Below are 18,502 nucleotides of genomic sequence, written 5' to 3' on the forward strand. Positions count from 1 at the left end.
ATCGCAAGTAGCGACGCACCCTAGGGTTTGCCATGCGTCGCCGACCTAAGTAGGGCCAATGATTTTCCGTTTCAGAAAAGTGCAAATTCCGTTTGGCAAAAACATTAGTTCCGTTTTAGGCACAAAAAATTCCGTTTCATGTTTTTTAATTAGATAAAAGGTTGTTTAATACCCAGGGACACACTTATAAACATCAATTTTAGATGAATTGCACTGCTGACTTCCTAAAATGTTCATTTGAACTGACAATTTTCAAAAAAAGATACTTTAAAAAATTGTTGTTTTTGTATACTGCTGATCGATGAAAAAAAACATATGTATTATAAAAGCGCTTTAATCGCATGGGCGCCACCATGTTGTTTTCACGTTAAGTGGTGCCCGCACCCTGCTAAAATGATGCGTCCTGGGGTCAATTTCGGGGTACCCGTGGGTTGGGGATATGTGTTGTTTGTGACGTCACAGTCAAACTGCGAGCGTGTATAACTTTGGGATAGAGTGCAGACGTCCTTTGTGATGTCACAGTCACAGCGCGACCGTTCAGTAACTTCGTGTGTACATACATCCCAATGCATGGGATCAAGCTAGGCACGACGACAGGACGAAGGCTGGTGGGGGTTATTAGAGCACGTTGTGGGACAGGTAGAAGGAAGGGGCATGCAGTGTGGTAAGTCTGTTTGAAGGGGGCGGGGGAACGGCCAAAAAAATGAAGGGAACATAGTAAAAGGGCTGGGAAAAAATACTGAAAGGGGAAAAAGAAAAAGTGACTAATGATGACATTGGACAGGCAAAAATAAACTGGACAGAGAAATATACACGAAACGGAGAACCACCTGACTGGCGGGACCCGCGTGGAACGGGGAAAGTTATGGGCCGGAAAAAAGTGCACAGAACAATTCACGGACGGGATGTAGGGAAGGATGTACGGGTAAGATTTAGGATGGGGACAGGAGGAAGGGGCACAAAGTGGTACGTCTGTGTAATGGGGACGGGCGGCGAACAACAAAAATAAAATGACGGGGAAAATGAACAGGGCTGAGGTAGGGATTGAAAAAATGAAAAGGGACTATCATGATATGGGACATGGAAAAGGAAAATATTAAACTGAATGGGGGGACCAAGCCCATGAAACGGGAAAGAACCACAAACGGGACCCGTTGAGTTCTGGGCAAACAGTGGCAAGCAAAGAACAATGGCAATGCACGGGATCGCGGGGACGGGAGGCACGGAGGCGTGGATTAGATATGGGACGGGATAGGGAAGGGGCACACGGTTGGACAGGGAAGTGGGGGGATATCAACGTGGCTGGTGAGGGGGGAAAAAGAAAGGGGACTTGAAAACGATACAGGACAGGAAAATTTTTCAATGTTCTTTCTATTTGCCCTCTCGTTACCAGTTTTTTCAGTTTTTTTTTTTTTTTTTTTTTTACACCTTTTTTTACCGCCCCCCCCCCTTTTTTGATTTCCTTATTTATCTATTTATTTATTTACGTCCTTTTCTGGTTATTTATTTATTTATATCATTTTACTTATTAGCTGTTCCGATCCAGTCAGAACAGCTATTGTTTTCGCCAAGATTTTTATTATTTTTATTACTATTATTAGCTGTTCCGACCTACCGTCGAATCAGGTATTGTTTTCGTCGAGATTTTTATTATTAGCTGTTCCGACCGCCCGTCGGAACAGGTATTGTTTTCGTCGAGATTTTTATTATTTTTATTATTATTACTTTTATTATTATTCTTTGTTTCCGCCTAAAACCCCATAGCGTTTGTACAGCATTTTTGTTTAGGCCCCGTCTCCTAAAGTATAAGGATAAAAGACTTAAATCATATATCAATTTGAAGCTTAGAACATAAGCTTTACTCTAACAAAAAAGTGTTAAAATTCTTAATTAATTAAGCACGTGGTCTTCATTTGAATTTTTAATTTGTAAACTTGATGCAGTCACTTTCATGTTATTGTGAAATATTCTCTTTGGTTATACAACACAGTATGTACCTCTATGAGTTGTTGACTTCTTGAGAGGAGTCTATACTATTTTGTTTTCTACCCGCGTTCTGGACACATTACTCTGTACACGCACAAAGTACGGAGGTTTGGGATTTTCGTTAGAACGTGCGTTAAATTTGTCCTTGTTTTTCTAACTGCGTTCTGGACCAATTACTCTGTGCATGGGTTTTCGTTAAAACGAACGTGCGTAATTAGATAGGGTTTTTTGACGACATCGACGTCGTCGTCAAAAAACCCTAAAGGCATCTAATACTACATTTCAACCCTACTTAATAGTTAAAGGCGTTAGCAGTTCATATTTAGTGACAATGGTCGCAAAATCATGAAACGAGAATTATTTCGCTGGATCATAATCCCCTCTGTTGATGCACACATGTTAAAACCCACCATTTTTACATCATGCCCTTCTAGCCTAGTGGTCATCAGTCGCGACTACACATCTGAGAATTGCGAGTTCGAATATCCGTCCGAAATCAATATTTTTTTATCCCCCAAAACTAAAAATAATGTTTCTTTTTGTAATATTTAAGTTTGATTCTTATCTTTATATCGATAGTGTTGCCTTTTCTTTTTCTCAATTGTTAGCCCAACATAACCTGTGTGCATGCATGACACGATGATGTTTAAAAACACAGTAAGCGAAAAACGGTGATCATACATGTCATAAGTGCAGAGTTTGGTGGTTAAGAGTTCTGTGAAATCAACTTGTACTAGATCAAACATCAAACCACGGACCAAAAAAATGTAAAAATTCGTAATTAATTAACCACGTGACCCATATTTGCATATTTAATTGGGAAATCTTTGTAGCACCATATCTCAAGAAGTACACGGCCGTTTAACAGACTGTTTGTAGTTATAGACTCCTTGGGGAATGGAGATTAGATTAATTTTGAAAAAAACGTGACCTCAAGTTGACCTCTATTTCCGGGTCATCCGGAAGTGGGACCATATCTCAAGTACATAATGCGTATGTTTTATTGTAGCATAGAAAACTTTCAGTTACAAAACATTCCGGAACAGCTTTGTGATTGTTGACAATCACTATCTCTAGTTTTTATTATTATTATTATTATTCTTTGTTTCCGCCTAAAACCCCATTGCGTTTGTACAGCATTTTTGTTTAGGCCCCGTCTCCTAAAGTATAAGGATAAAAGAATTAAATCATATATCAAATTGAAGCTTAGAACATAAGCTTTACTATAATAAAAAAGTGTTAACATTCTTAATTAATTAACCACGTGGTCTTCATTTGAATTTTTAATTTGTAAACTTGATGCAGTCACTTTCATGTTATTGTGAAATATTCTCTTTGGTAATACAACACAGTATGTACCTCTATGAGTTGTTGACTTCTTGAGAGGAGTCTATACTAATTTGTTTCCTACCCGCGTTCTACACCCATTACTGTGTATCATAATTCCCTCTGTTGATGCACACATGTAAAAACCCACCATTTTTGCATCGTGCCCTTCAGTCAAGTGGTCATCATTCGCGACTACACATCTGAGAATTACGAGTTCGAATCTCCGTCCGAATTTTTTATTTATCCCCCAAAACTAAACATATATTTCTTTTTGTAATATTTAAGTTTGATTATTATCTTTATATCGATAGTGTTGCCTTTTCTTTTTTAAATTGTTAGCCATAACCTGTGTGCATGCATGACATGATGATGTTTAAAAACACAGTAAGCCAAAAATGGTGATCATAAGCGCAGAGTTTGGTGGTTAAGAGTTCTGTGAAATCAACTTGTACTAGATCAAACATCAAACCACCGACCAAAAAAATGTTAAAATTCGTAATTAGTTAACCACGTGACCCATATTTGCATATTTAATTGGGAAATCTTTGTAGCACCATATCTCAAGAAGTACACGGCCGTTTAACAGACTGTTTGTAGTTATAGACTCCTTGGGGAATGGAGATTAGATTAATTTTGAAAAACAGTGACCTCAAGTTGACCTCTACTTCCGGGTCAACCGGAAGTGGGACCATATCTCAAGAAGTACACGGCCGATTTTTAGACTGTTGGTAGTAATAAACTCCTTGGGGATTAAAGATAAATTGCAAAAAACCGTGACCTCAACTTGACCTCTACTTCCGGGTCAACCCAAAGTGGGACAATATCGAATTTCAAACTTTTTTTCAGTTAGAGACTCCTTTGGCATTGGAGATTAGCCTTAGGTTACTGTTACCCCATGTCGACCTCTACTTCCGGGTCAACCGGAAGTGGCACCATAACTCAAGACACTATTCAACATGTTCAAACTTGTTTTCAGTTATAGACTCCTTGGTCATTTTAGCACATAATCCAATCAAAAGAACACGGAACAGCTTTGTGTTTGTTCACAAACACCTAATATCTAGTTTCATTTTATTTTATTTCTCGCTTGTTTGTTTACTTGTTTAATTGTTTATTTATTCATTTAATTATTTTTTGAATTATTTATTGATTGACTGATTGTTGTTTAATTAATTAACTTATTTATTTATTTTTCATTTATTTGGCTTTGTTGTTTACTCATAATGTTTTGTAGCGTTGTCGTTTCTGTCATGGGTTTTTTCCCTTATATTATTGCCTTAATAATAATAATCTATACTATTAAAAGCGTAACCCGCGCCATCTTGGATTGAAAATTAGAAGCTCCAGTGGCATGGCATCCTTGTGGAATCCAACACGGTTGTGTCATTTCAGACGTCGGGTTGCAAGTCTACAAAACCCTGACCCGAACTCCCTCTTAAGAGTTGTCTGATTGGCTCGAGTCACGAGCGATATCTCCTTACATGTGTGGTTGTCTGGTTTTGATATGGGCCACCTGTTGGTCGAAGGGGGAAGCCGTAGGCTGCACACAGAGTCACCTCTGTGGTTGTCTGGTTTTGATATGGGCCACCTGTTGGTCTAAGGGGGTGGCAACCTCGGACTCCCGTTAACATTCCAGAGTGACTCATTGATGTTTCGCAGAGGGGTAAATGGCATTGTGTATATACCATTTTGTACAGGGGGGGGGGTTTAATTTCGCGTGTTAAATAAAAAACATTAGGCTTTATTACATGCATCTGTTACATATGTGTTTATTACAATTAAGTCACTCATGTAGGCCTACCCAACTTTCCAGCATTTTTTAAACGCATCAAACAGCAACCCATTGTTGTGAAACTTTATTTGTTCCATTTAACTCTGCACCATTAGTGGTACAGTCCATATGTCGTCCCCCACACACAGAACGTACATGTATACACGGAAAAGTTGAAACATTTTCAAAAAGAAAGTAAATGCATTACTGATTCTTTTCATATACATTGTATAGGTTTTGCCAGTTAAACCTACAAAAGAGTACATGAAATCACCGTTTAAGAATAGTATGCTTTCATAGTTACGAACTTTGTGAAACATCAATGGCTGTTTTGAAGCTGTAAACGAACATTCCATTCAAAGTTCTGAAGCAACAAAATTGTTAGAATGCAGTTTGGTCAGGACTCAGGATGTAGATTTTGCCAAATCCGTTTTGTATTAAGCAATCGGCCGTCGGGTTTTGTTAACAAAAGAGCCTTCATGTGCAGCTGAATCGGGTACTTTTTACGAATTTCTCCATACAAAATTATATAACCAAACTGGCCTACAAACCCTTGTAAAAGTGAATTAAGTGAGAGGATGTAGGGGTAGCTGGCCTACAAACCCTCAAAATAACTATGCAAATGTTTTTTCTGAAAGTGAATTAAGTGAGAGAATGTAGGAGTAGTTATTAAAGACCAATAAAATTACCGTTTCTATTATTTTAGTTTGTATAGGGTTCCACAGATAATTATAATAACATATAAAATTGGATGTTTTATCAGGGGACTTCGTCACGCGGGGCGTGCGCCACGGCGGATGTTGACCAGAAAGTTTACATGAGAATTAATTGATATGAGAATAAACTAAAAGTTAATGAGGCCGACGCTCTGTTACTCCCAAAAGCGGTGATAAAAACAGTAGATTAGATATTGCACAGCATGTTCCGAACGACTTTGTATGCGTCGTTGGACGTACGCTCAATAAATCACGATGAATGGGGCCTTAGATTCTAAAATCGTGTACACGTTGTTGGAAACAAAGCCAAAATCATTCAACAGTTATAGCAACCAATCATTAAATTAATTTATTTTCAATACAATTTTGCAGAAATTGACTTTGTTGTTAAAGTCCATACCAACTGGCGTGGTTTTTTTTATCTGCTGTATACCAGAACTTCTTCGAAGCTTCCTTTTCAGTCAGATAAACTCCGCGGCTATTAGTGGCTGTGATTACATGTATGAGTTTGTTGTAAAAGAGGGTACCACTTTCATATACAAGCCTTTTTAGTCGGATATCTCCTCTGTTATTAGCAGCGTTGATTTTTATTGAGGGGGGAGACCAGACTTAGACCACTCAAATACGTGGCTGTCAGTGACTATGGATTTGTTGCTAAGGGAACCAAATACCACTGCTGATTCCAAATTCAGCGTGTTAAATACATTGTCCGATTGGCGCATCTCCATATAAATTAACCAAACTGGACGTACAAACCCTCAAAATAACAAGGCAAATGTTTCACAAAGTTCGTAACTATAATGAAAGCAGTTTGGGCGGGACTCAGGATGTACAATTTGCCAAGTGTAACTGAATTATACCAAATGTGCTCAACACAATAAAATAAGTGTGTCGTTGGAGCAGTGTACGTGCTATATTTTTAGTCGACTAAGCATTATTACCCTTACAGTCATCTTAGCTGGGAAATACTCAGTGCAGTGGATGAAATTGATACAATGACAAAAACCGATTGAATATCCACATTACGGATAATGCGTTGGCCCGCTTGATCAACACTAAAATATTACGAAATACCCTACATATCATGCCAAGTACCATCATTGCCAAGTATACCCATCCCCAATATTAAAGCTCAGTTCCAGAAACAAACACCAATTCCTTTAGTTGGAGAATGCAAGAGAGAAGATGAGGAGGGGAGGCGACGCGTCGCGACGTTTCACAACTAAGTTGTGCACGCTCAACAATTAATTTTTATCAAAATACAACATTAATGACAAATTTCCATACCGATTATAAATACAATTTCTAATCCAATCCTACGAAATGATTATTACCTGTAAGAATAACTCCCTTACCCCCACATTACCTTTTACAACATTTGTATACTACAATCCTCCTCATCTAGCGGGGTGCGGCATCCCGCTAGTAATAATTATTGCTAGTTGCATTTATTTCAACGTTGGGCCAACGTTGGGCCAATGTATGAATATTATCTTGCTGGGAAAGTGGCCCTTTGTGACTGTACAACATTTTCTGACGTTGGCACAACCGTGGGACGCCGATGTTAGGTTGCCCACATTATAACTACGTTATGCCAACGTTGGAAATTTACATGTTATACGGCACAAGAGTTCCTGGCGTTGGCATAATCTAAGGATGCAGACGTTAGGTTGCTCGTAATATAACTACGTTGAGCCAACATTGGAAATTGACCTGTTATACTGCACAACATTTCCCGACGTTGGCACAACCTATAGATGCAGACGTTAGGTTGCCCGTATTATAACTACGTTGAGCAAACGTTGAAAAACGACATGTTTCACTGCATAACATTTCCCGATGTTGGCACAATCTTTATTAGCTGACGTTATGTTGCCCCTATCATAACTAAGTTGTGACAACATTGCAATTCTGACTGTTGTATTTCATACTGTTTACTAACGTCCGTACAACGGTTAAAAACTGACTCCGACCTTCCCAATGTCTGTTCAATGTTCGTTTTTGGATGCCGACTTTACCGACGTTGGCCCAACGTATGCATGTTAGCTGGGGAGTGTCCTTGGCTACGATAAATACTCCTCCACCCCTGAAGTTATTTTTAAGTCTGTCATGACGAAAGACATTGTAGTGAGAGGGAAAAATTTCTCCATTAGATATAGAGTCAGTAAGTCATGACTCAGTTCCAACTACTGTGTCCGGATCTTCTGTTGCTAAGGCACCTTGTCAAAACCTCCCGAGCGTTCCTCTGCATACAGGTTGTGGATGTACTGGACAGCAAATACCACCAGTCAGTGCGCACCGTTCGGAAAAGTCTTTCCTTTCATTTGCAGCGTATGCACGACAGTCGCTGTTTTGCATATATAATGAGCTTGGAGGGCACATTATCAAAAAATCATACCGTGAAAACCCAACCATGTAAAAATATAACAACGTGATGGGATGGACGGGAATGCTTAATTGTTATGACAAAAACCATTGGTGAATTTTTAATTGTTCAGAATAAGAAATTTCAGACTAAAAATGATCACCCTTGTACAAAAATAACGGTCTCTGAAAAAGTCCCTTTTGTAGCATTTAACAAAATCATGCAGACAAACCTTTAGGTACATTATTCATCTACTCAACCGCTACTGTCGTTGTTTCTTAATCCACTCGAAACAGTCGGGGGCACCCTAAGTATCCGTCAAAAAAATCCGCCATTACTCGTTGGTCTAATGTGGGCCCAAACATGATTGGTCAGAATGTGCATCAAGCGTGCCAACTGACTAACCAGCTTCTACGTAACAAAACGCAAGGCACCCATGGTTTGGCACGATTCCTTGCTCATGTCATGCAATCACTTGTGTTGACAACAAAACGGTGCCCGACTATTATTCGTTAGTATGGTGTTTGGCCCCAGTTATTATCTGATCTGTGTCTTTATGTCTCAGAAACCAAAACTGGCATAAACACAATGGTTTGTTGCTATTTTGAGCGTAAATAATGATGGCCTTCCAATCCAATGCTATGAATCCAAGTATGTTTGTGTTTTTAAAAAGAAATCCTTCTTTGTATTAAAACACAATTAAAAAGTCTTCAAAACTCTCTTGTTTTCTTTACTTTTCCAATGAATGTTCAATTCCTTACCACCCTGGCCTTCTCTCTATTTATTTACTGTGAAATAAGTCTGGAAAGTTTGGTCAGCTCCAAATTAAATATATTCAATATATAATACACATTAATAAACACCTTGGACGGTTTCAAGTGTCTGATTGGTCAAAACCCGTGTGGGAGTGTTAACAGTCGGTATAAAGACCGGCTTTGGAAAAAAGCGAATAAGTGGCCCCTAAATCAGCATACATTGTGTATACCCTGCGCGATGCACTGTATCGCATGCTTATTTATATCCATGTTAGTGTCATTGCAACTTCGCGCACTTGCGCGAAGGCGCGCTGAAAATGTATCAATTTTGAGTGTGTGCGTGTATATATATGGTCTAGTTTACAGTGACATGGTACATGGACACTAAGCTCATGCGCGCGTTTTAATGCACAAAGAACAGATATCGTCCAATCAGTTGCCTCCTTTGACCCCAGTGAAGGCGGTGATGAACAGACCATTATTTCAAAGAGTCACTGGTCTCAAAGATCATAATGTGTTTAACGCACGAAAGAGATGGGAACCATCAAAAGCTCAAGTCTATTTCACTCACTTACCCGTAGAGCCACTATATTGCATGTTCCCTAACCGACAGGTTTGATTTGCTAAGAGTTTTACATACACACATAGTAGCGCCCTCTCTTGTCCCATACTGCCCCGCAGTCTGGCCGCCATGTTATCTTGCCGGTTTTCTCTGAGCACCGACGGGAGTAGACGTGTTTTTTCTGCTCCAAATTTAAAGTGTTAAGTTTCAGAGTTTTACGATATTTTTGCTGATAAGAAGTAGAGTTTTTTTTTTACTGGCTTACTCTGTTTTTTGAAGTTCCCTAGAGCCCATTTTTTGTTTTTTGGCAGTGGTTTTTGATTGAGATATGGAGAGACGTGTTGCCCTCTCTAGCGGGGGCCGAGTGGGTGGTACTGCCAACACTGACTTGGACCCACAGGACATGTCGGGGGGCACGGTAGTGTCCTCTCCACGGCATGTTGCCCGCCCGGCACTGGGTAGTATCAGGAACCCCACTGGCCAAGCGGGGGGCTCAAGCGAGTCCTCTGTTCCGGCGTCGACCAGTGGGGCGAGAGCCAAGGCAAAATTGACCAGGGGTAAGAAGTCCAAAGCTGGTTCGATAAAAGAAAAATTGCGGCAAGCAGGCTCGGGCAAGCCCGCAACCTGTAATTTCAGGCGGCTTTTGGGCACAAGGGCAGAGGATTTATCCCTGACCAGACCCGGACAGGGGGGGGGGGGGACAAAAGAAACGGCCATCTTTTTGTCCTTCCTCCGGTGACTCACCCATATCAAGTGTGGAAAATTCAACTCGGCCCGAGGCTACCGTCAGCCCGGTTGTTTTCATGGAAGCAATCCGGTGGATCACAGCATCGCTGGCGGCGATGTCTGGGTCCGGTTCAATTGCTCCACCAGGATTTAGCCACCAGGGCCCGCCTTTCAAGGCCCTATAGGGGCCCCAGACCTAAACCTGGCGCAGACCAGGGATGGCTACGCAGAAATCAACTCGGCCTACCGTAGACGGTGTCCCCGCTTCGACAACCGAGTATTAGAGTCCACCCGTCGGGAGGACTCGCTGAATCAAACTCAGGGGATGCCCACTGTGGGAATCCGCTATGCATAGCGGAGCATAATCCACTCGGCTCATGCAACTTGTCAGGTGGCGTCGCGGGCATACAGTACCGATTGTACGTGCAGCAGCACACGGACTCGCGCCCACGCATTGGGTTCCGTGAGGCTTTGATGGACTGCCTTTGCAAGTGGCAGCTGGCGTGGCGAGGCGGGCATGACTGCACATGATCATTTACGGGCGACAAGCCTGGCGACTCACGCTGACCCTCTGGAAAAGGGGGAGTCCTCAGATGACTCATTGGGGTCAGAGGAAACAGTTGACATGCATAGGCTCTCCAACTTTGAGACCCAACTTAGGCTGATCTAAAGGGACATGATAAGGGTCCTGAACCTTCCAACTGAGGGGGACACTGAGGCAGTCTCTGCCCGCCAGTCTTTTAAAAGACGAACGGCCCAAGTCAAGCTGAAGCCAGTGACTTTGGAAGCCATGCCCCTGGACTCTGTCTGCACTGGCGACATTATGGCTATCGCCGAGGCCAGTAAATGGAAGCCGGTGAAATCGCGCGAAAGTGCGTATTACCATTTTCCACAGACAGATTTTTAGAAATTTTTTCTCGGTCCCATTTGTCTCTGATACCGTGAAGGACTAATAGTGGCCGATGGGGCAGCCTCAGCCCCTAGATTGACCTCGCAGCCCCCAACGGGATGCGGGCATCTTCGTTCCTGCTCCTGTTGATCGCATATTTAGTCAGTGGCTGTGAGGAGGACTTAACCTCCGTTAACCCAAGGCCCCTCTGGCAGGTAATAAAGCCAGAAAGACTAAACAAGGATTCCAAATCGCCGCCCCTTCAAAACATTTTCGACGGTGACGAAGCTTTGCGACACCAGCTGTCCGAGGGACCCGACCGGCTTTTCAGGACTGACAACAAGGACAACAACAGCAGGCCTTACAAGCAAACAAGACACCATTCTCCCAGTTTCCGGGAGGATGGCCTAAGTGACTTGGCCGTCTTGAGGCGGCCTCCCGTAGACGGACCCACGGGGGGCCACCTCCAACTCTTCCAAGGGTCCTGGGCGGATTTTATCCCTGACGAGTGGGCGCTTCGAACAATAAGCGTTGGTTACGCTTTGGGGTTCACAAGCAACCCCCCGTCGGGGTCCCTTTCTCGCCAGACGCCAGTGCCCTCCGTTCTCGCGAAACGCGAGGCACTCGAAGGAGAGATTCGTTCCCTTCTCACAAAGAACACTAGTCGCACAGTACCCAGATAACAAGAACTCACAGGGTTCGTGTCCAGTTTCTTTCTGACACTGAAGAAGGGCACCGATGTCTGGCGACTGATTCTGAATCTAAAACCGCTCAACAGATTCATCAAACCAAAACGCTTCAGGATGGACACACTGCGGGTAGTCCTAGACTCGCTACCGATTCCATCATGGGCTGCGTCACTGGACCTACAGGCCGCTTACCTCCATATACCGGTCCTCCCAGACCATTACAAGTTCCTTCAATTCTGTTACAAGGACATCACTTACGAGTTTACTGTCCTCCCCTTCGGTCTTTCAACAGCCCCCAGAGTGTTCACAAGAATTGTGAAAGCACTCGGGGCACATCTTCACAGACAAGAGATTACCACTTTCATGTATCTAGACGGCTGGCTCAATGTGGGCCAATCCAAGGCGGAGGCTCGATCAGCCATGTCCATGACGCTAGATCTAAGGACCTCCCTCGGGTTTGTCGTCAACGAGAAAAAATCTCGGCCGATGCAAACTCAGCGTCCAATTTTTCTCGGGGCGGAAATTTACCTCCAGAAGGGGATCGATAAACCCGACCATCTCACGAATAAGTGGCGAACTTGCGGCAATGTGTTCAACTTTTTCTACAGAGAACGTCGACCACAGCCCTTGCTTGTAGACCTGGTAGGGTTTTGCTACAGAGAACGTCGACCACAGCCCTTGCTTGTAGACCTGATAGGGTTTTGCAGGCTCCGCATACGGCCCCTGCAACTACACTTGTTAGCTTTCTACCGACCGAAGCGGAACAAGTTGGGTCACATGATCCCGATACCTTGCCATATTCATCCCCATCTCCGATGGTGGCTCCAGGAGGAAAATGTGGCGCCAGGTTTGTCCCGGAGAAGGATCGTCCCAACAGAATGGTCACTGCTCCCAGCGATTGCCCAACTACTCTTCAGCCGGATGGACTGGCCACATGTAGACCTATTCGCAACGGCAGCGAACGCTCAGTTGCCCGTGTACTGCACCCGGTACTGCGACCCTTGGGCCCTTCACACAGAGAAAAGTCACAAAATTTGGAAAATTTTTGCTGTTTAATTCACTGAAAAAGGTATTTATTAATGGGAAAACAATGTTCAAACCCGGTCTTCACTGCGTGGTAATGACCTTGGTTGTTGGCTGGCGCTGTCAAATGACCTCGCCTCTGGCTCGGTCCATTAATATTGCCAGCCACCAACCCGGTCATTACCACGAAGTGAGATTGGGTCCTCGCACTGTATTCCCTTAATAATAAATCAGATGACAAATCTTCTCTTTATTTTGTTAGTTTTAACAAAACATTTATTTTAAAGTCCCTTTCAGCTTCTTACATAAAATAACAAACTGCGTTTCTGCACACACGACAAGTTGAAAAACTTGAGTGATCACTTCAAAATACTAATTAAAAATTACTGGGGCAAGTACCTTGGTGTATTAAAATAAAATAAACAGAAATATCAGTTTTGTTCAGTTTACAAAAATATCTTGCGAGGGAGTCTCCCAGGCGACTAGTGAAATTTATTACTCGACTAGTTGGGCCTCGGAGTCGCAACTTTGACACTAGCATATTGTTTTGCACAGGCGCAATATAGTAAAGTTCAATTCAATTCAACGAACATTTATTTCCACAAAGGATAATCACTTAATAAGAAAACAAAACAACAGATACAATAAAACTAATACGTGGAGGCATTACCCAGGAAGCTGAAGCTTAACGCTGAATGGATTGAAAGATTGTGTCACTAATGAAAAACAATCAGATTGTTTTTCGAAAAGTAAATTAAGACCCCTTTCAAAAACCGCAGCTTTGGCATTGGATTCGGCTTCATGCTTTGTCCTCATGTCTGATGCCCCAATGCAAAGCACACGCTATTGTTAAAACAATTCCTTTTATCACCATAAAGGATTAAAGGCCTTATACTCAGCCTTATACTCAGCGCAACCTTCAGTGTACTTGCATGTTCCCAGCTTACACACAGGGAATTATTGCAAGCATTTAGTTGTTGTTTTCCCTGTGCTGCATGTCCAAAGTCATTGCTGTGTTTCTGGGTCATGCTGTTTTACAATTAAAGTAGCAAATCAATGTATATTGTTTTACAATTAAAGTAGCAAATCAATGTATATAATAATAATAAAAATAATAATAATAATAATAATAATAACAATAATAATAATAATAATAATAATAATAATAATAATAATAATAATAATAATAATAATAATAATAATAATAATAATGATAATGATAGTGATAGTGATAGTGATAGTGATAGTGATAGTGATAGTGATAGTGATAGTGATAGTGATAGTGATAGTGATAGTGATAGTGATAGTGATAGTGATAGTGATAGTGATAGTGATAGTGATAGTGATAGTGATAGTGATAGTGATAGTGATAGTGATAGTGATAGTGATAGTGATAGTGATAGTGATAGTGATAATGATAATGATAATGATAATGATAATGATAATGATAATGATAATGATAATGATAATGATAATGATAATTCTCAAGTGGTAGGGAAAGCAAGTGTGAACAGGTGTGTCTTGAGTTGCTGCTGAAAGATGGAGATGTTACATGTATGTATTTCCCTGAGGTTTTCAGGGAGTGAATTCCAGAGCCTGGGTGCTGTAACGGAAGAACCCCTGTCCCTGTAGCTGGCTAGACGAGACCGGGGAACAAGGAGCATATGTTGCTAGTGAATCTTAAGGCCGTTAAGGAAAATAAGCAGGGGGTCCTTGGTCTGAAGAACACAACATTGTTCAATCCACAAAGGTACCTCTGCTTTAATAGGCACGGGTCCCTGGTCTTTTTAAGACCAAGGTCCAGACCACCGTCTTAAAAACACAACGTTGTGAAAATTATACCATGATCGTCCATGTGTGCTGTGTGAATGAACATTGCTTGCCAATGAAGGACCCTGGTGGCTGGAGCTACATGCTTTCTTTTGTGAGTTATTTTCATATCTTTATAATTTTTTGGTGTGTTGTTTTAAATGACTAAGTACATTGTTTCTCCTGGGGGTGGATTTCTTGGAGAGCTAGGGCTAGTCTTTTTTTCAAGTTAGGACAAGTTTCTCGTCTTAATTTTAAGACTGGCCATATATTTTAATATCTCTTGGGACTAGTCTTAAAGGGACTGGTCCTGACTCTTTGCGGGATCGACCTACATGTATGATATAATTGTAAGTGTACTGTATTTCCTGGACACCCTTTTAAAGTATTGTAAGTTTAACTAACCTTTTTATAGCAGTGCTTTTCCATTAAATTTCGCGGTTTGTGGTTTTAATTATTGGCTGATCCATTTTTGTGGTTTATATTTTTAGAAATCGTTTATGCTCTTTGGTTACTTTTGCTCTTGTTTGCAGCTATTTTAATGTGTACAGCGCCTTGGGGTCCAGTCATGGATGTAAGGCGCTTTATAAGCGTTGTTTATTATTATTATTGTTACCACGCATGCACGCAAGAAGAAACACATGGTGCAAGAAAATCAAGATGTTCGACCCCGTTATATGATTAGTGAGGTGGATTAAGGACAAAAAACACGAAGATCGTGACACGGCGGACAAAAGCACCAAATTTTCACCAAAGTATCAGTTTGACCCGTAGATTTCAAAAAAGTCATGCTCCAAAAACTCTGAGCATGGGATGACCTTGAATTACGTCATAATGACGTCATTACGTCTTTTAATGTAATAAAGCAAACGCAAAAACTATGTGGATGCTCAAAAAATTGCAATGACCTTGCCGTTATTATGACGTAATATATTCAAAAGGGCAGTCATTTCCTTAAAACAGCATAACTTTAGTTGTGTAATGCCGATGCAAGTGATTTTAGTTGCGAATTATATGTATCAGAGGCCAAGGAATCGAATGGCAACAATCTTGTTTCGCTGAAACAAACAGTTTTATGATTGTTGTATTAAATTTGTATTTCTTTAGAATATAATGGCATAAAATACGTCATCATCACTAAGGACAAATCAGTGGTTTGTATGAAAATATGTTATTATGGTTCTGATGGCTAGCAAACCAGCGTTAGTAACATTTGAAATCAAAACTTGATATTGGATTAAAATGGTTTTGTTTCAGTTTTAGACATTGCAATTGCCATATGTAACTTGGGGGCAACTGGTGTCGAAAATGTCCTACGATGACCAAACCACAGATAGTTTGGGAGATCAAAAAACACAAGTATAAACACCTTGCATCTGGATTGCGTCTGGTGGTGCCAATAATGTCTTGACTGCTATTAGATTAAACCATGGTATCCAGAGTTGTATCACTCACTGATTTTGGTTTGAAACCGGAACAATAGCTAACTGGTCGGAACCTATGGAAAAATTGTACAACAATCTAAGCTCCATTATCAGCGAAGTCCCAGAGCAAGATCCAATCTTCATCCTTGGGGATCTCAACGCCATAGTTGGTGCCGATCAAAAATCTTGGTCTTCCTGTATGGGACAGTTTGGCATCGGAAAGTTATAAATGAAAACGGCCAGCGTCTTCTTGAGTTCTGCTGCACAACAATCTCTGCATCACTAACACTTTCTTCAACACAAAGCCCCAACACAAGGTATCCTGGAGACACCCTAGATCAAAGCATTGGCACCAACTTGACCTCGTGCTCACTAGACGTAGGGACCTGGGCAGCGTCATGATAACCCGCAGCTACCAAAGTGCAGACTGTGATACAGACCACTCCCTTGTGTGCAGCAAAACAAGCTTCAACTACGGAGAGTTCACAGATCCAAGAAGGCAGGGCAGCCTCGCATTGACACGAACAAGACTTACAACCCAGAGATGGTGGAAGCGTTTGTCCAGGTCCAAAAAGATGTCTTGCCAAGAGTACCCAATTCCGATGTCAGCGGAAGATGGGAACACCTCAAGGATGCTGTCTACAATGCCACTAGTTCGGCAAGAGGCCGTTCGAGGCTCATGCTGAGGAGATTTCAACTCTCATAGAATATAAGAGACGCGCTCTCTCAGCATACAAACACTCACCTTCTGTGACAAACTTGCAGTCACCACGGACCACGTGAAACCGAGGCCAACAGTAATGTAAGAGGTATGTACGAGGGAATAAAGCAGGCCACCTGAAGATGTCCTAAGGACCCTCTGAAGGAGATGGATCGATTGGTGGAGCACTACTCAGAGCTGTACTCCAGAGAGAACTATGTCAACACAGAAGTTCTGAACAACAAAGATTTCCTGTGTATCATGGACGAACTGGACAGTGAACCAAAACTAGAAGAACTTGGCAAAGCGCTAGATACACTCTCCCCGGGAAAAGCTTCAGGAAAAGAAAGATGGCATCCCCGAAGTCCTCAAGTGCGTAAAAGGAAGCCTCATCAAGGATCTGCATGAGATATTTTGCCAGTGCTGCAGAGAAGGTACAGTGCCACAAGACATGAGAGACGCCAACATTGTTACTCTCTACAAAAACAAAGGTGACAGGAGTGATTGCAACAACTATTGCACCATCTCTCTCTTAGCATTGTGGGGAATTCTTTGCTTGAGTTGTCGTAAAGAGACTTTGAATTCTTGGTGAAAGAGTCTACCCAGAGTCTCAGTGTGGTTTCAAGCCAAACTGTCGACCATTGACATGATATTCTCAATCAGACATGTGCAACAAAAGTGTAGGGAGTAGGGAAAGCCACTCGATCTACATCGCCTTGTCGACCTCACCAAGGACTTTGACCTCGTGAGCAGAGACAGCCTTATTTAGATCCTGGCCAAGATTGGTTGCCCTCCTGCTCTGCTTTGCATCGTTAGTCCTTTCAAGAGAACTTTAAGGGGTCCAAAGTTTCAGTGGCTCAACATCTGAACCCTTCGAACTCTGCAACAGTGTAAAGCAGGGCTATGTCTGGCTGCAACCCTTTTTGGCATTTTCTGCTATGTTCTACCCAAGCATGCTCTTGGGTCAGCCACAGAGGGCATCTACCTTCGTACGTGGTCGGATGGAATCCTCTTCGACCTCTCAAGACTCGGAGCCAAGACCAGAGTAAGAACGAGATGCCTTAGAGATTTCCTGTTTGCAGACGACACAGCCATCACTACAAACACACACCAGATGACCTGCAGCAGCTCATGGATCGATGTTCTGCAGCTTGCAAAGACTTTGGACTTACCATCAGTCTAACAAAAACGCAGGTAATGGGGCCAGGATGTTGATGAACCACTGTCTACCAGCATCGCCAACCATGACCTTGAGGCTGTCCATGAGTTTGTGTATCATGTCTCAACCATCTCCAACAATCTCTCGCTTGAAGTAGAACTCAACAGGCGTATAGGAAAGGCTGCAACAACACTCTCCACACTTACAAAGAGAGTATGATGCAACAAAAAAGCTATCAGAGCATACCAAAGTCGAGGCCTACAAGGCTTGTTTGGTGAAAACGCTCCTCTACGGCAGTAAACCGTACCCTAGGCTCCCGTCAAGAGCATAGACTCGACGCCTTCCACATAAAGATGCCTGATGCGCATCCTCTGCATCTCCTGGAGAGACCACATACCAATAACAGTGCTTGATAGAGCGGCAAGTCTCCTTGTTTACCACCCTCAAGTAGAGACGCATGCCTTGGCTGGGACATGTCACCAAGTGGAGGACGGACGTTTCCCAAAAGACCTCCTGTATGGAGAGCTGGCATCAGGGAAGAGGCCGTTCGATCGGAAGACCCAAAGCTGCACTACAAAGACACTTCTAAGTGTGACCTC

The 18,502-nt window shown here is 42.2% G+C and overlaps 1 protein-coding gene across 1 annotated transcript in view; it reads left to right on the forward strand.

Annotated features, from left to right (window-relative positions):
• Positions 1–18,502, forward strand: part of LOC139944552 (uncharacterized) — a 173,322-nt gene that overhangs the window by 64,676 nt on the left and 90,144 nt on the right. The gene's annotated exons all lie outside the window — the stretch shown is intronic.

This window comes from Asterias amurensis, chromosome 11, assembly GCF_032118995.1.
Source record: "Asterias amurensis chromosome 11, ASM3211899v1".
NCBI classification, from domain to species: domain Eukaryota; kingdom Metazoa; phylum Echinodermata; class Asteroidea; order Forcipulatida; family Asteriidae; genus Asterias; species Asterias amurensis.